Genomic DNA, 1,618 nt, shown 5'->3' with positions numbered 1-1,618 from the left:
ATCTACATTTTCTGTTGCATGTATAGAATTAGTTTCAGCTGAAACTCATGATCAGGGGTGTTGGGGTACTTATGTAGTGATAATTAGTTTCAGCCAAATCATTAAAACTAACAATAGACTATGAGAGGTGGTTGGAAGGTGTTACTCTGAATATAAACAAACTAAATACAGCTTTTTTTCTTTCTCAGAGGTAAACGGAAAAGTGAAGGTGTTCAGCTGTTTAGTGTCACTATGTCATAACCAGTGAAACAACGTGGACTCATCGCTGTGCAAACTGAAAAAAAAAACGCTGCAACTGCTTCAAAGTCTTTCCATTTTCTTTGACCGCTGAAATCCGACACGACACCACGTTAGGCTGACCAAGGGCTCAGGGGAGGTGTGTGTGTGTGCGCGCGCGCGCGCCTACTTCGTGTACTTTTATAAACATATAAACAAACAACATACAGCTTTTTTTCTTTCTCAGAGGTAAACGGAAAAGTGAAGGTGTTCAGCTGTTTAGTGTCACTATGCAGATGTTACACTCAGTGTAGTTACCGAAATCTTTGATTTAGTTTTCATTCAGTGGCCACACATCACCTCCACATTTCCCTCGCTTTTATTACATGAACATAAGCAGTGAAACATCCCGCAGGTTTATAATACACCGCGGCCAAGTGAACCGATTGGGCGCGTGGTCCGTTGCCTAGCAACACTGAACGAAACGAGACATATTCGTTGTGTTTGCTTCGGTTATGACATAGCATAGTTTATTATCTGTTGTAGTAGATCTGATTTATTCAAATTTAATATTGTTTTAGCGATAATTTCACGGAAGCGAGTTCAGAACTAAATCGCTGCTCCGAGACGTTCAGAAGCTTCAAATAGAATGAACAAACTAATAACATTTTCTCCATACGATATAGAATTAAGTAGAGCTTTCCTTTTTGTTATAGTACGAAGCCCCTAGATGGACAAAGGAGGAGAAAAAACGGCAGAAAAAAGTCAAAAACTTTGGGTTATAATTCCAAACATGACTTGTTTTTTCCCTCTGACTTGTTTTTTCCCTCTTCGTTTGTCCCCTTAGAGACTCTGTAGTAGGTTTTCTCAGTTGAATATGAAAAAAAGATACCGCTTATTATCAACGCGGGAATGAATGGAATTCAAAACAATAGGCGGTCAAATGACCGCTGAACCGCGCTTTTAGTAGGTGACACTGGCGCGGCGCTTCTAGTGTTAAGTGTAGAGTCTGAAAGTAATCCGGACACATCATGGGAGGAGAATATCAGACTGGTTGAGAAGGTTAAACAGCTGGAGGAGGAGATTTTGCGGGTGGGAACTCAACATCATCTGCCTAACAAAATGAAAGGGGTTGATAAATCCACGCATGCCACTGCGAAAAAGCCTAAAAAGTATTTAACCAAAGATGTCAAAGTTAAAGGTTTTTGTTACAGATGTGGAGAGAACTTGCATTATCTATCTAACTGTACTAATTCTGTGAATGCAGAATTGGTTTAATGAAAGTTAGAGCAAAGACATAAGCAGAGTACCACTAAAAATACTGAAAGCACCACATCAGCAGTACTACTAAATGGTAATGAACAGAGAGTTCAGGCAAAAACTCAGATGGCTAAGGAGACTG

Source organism: Clarias gariepinus, chromosome 21 (assembly GCF_024256425.1).
Source record: "Clarias gariepinus isolate MV-2021 ecotype Netherlands chromosome 21, CGAR_prim_01v2, whole genome shotgun sequence".
NCBI classification, from domain to species: Eukaryota; Metazoa; Chordata; class Actinopteri; order Siluriformes; family Clariidae; genus Clarias; species Clarias gariepinus.
The sequence above is the reverse complement of the archived record's forward strand: the minus strand, read 5'-3'. Positions refer to the sequence as shown.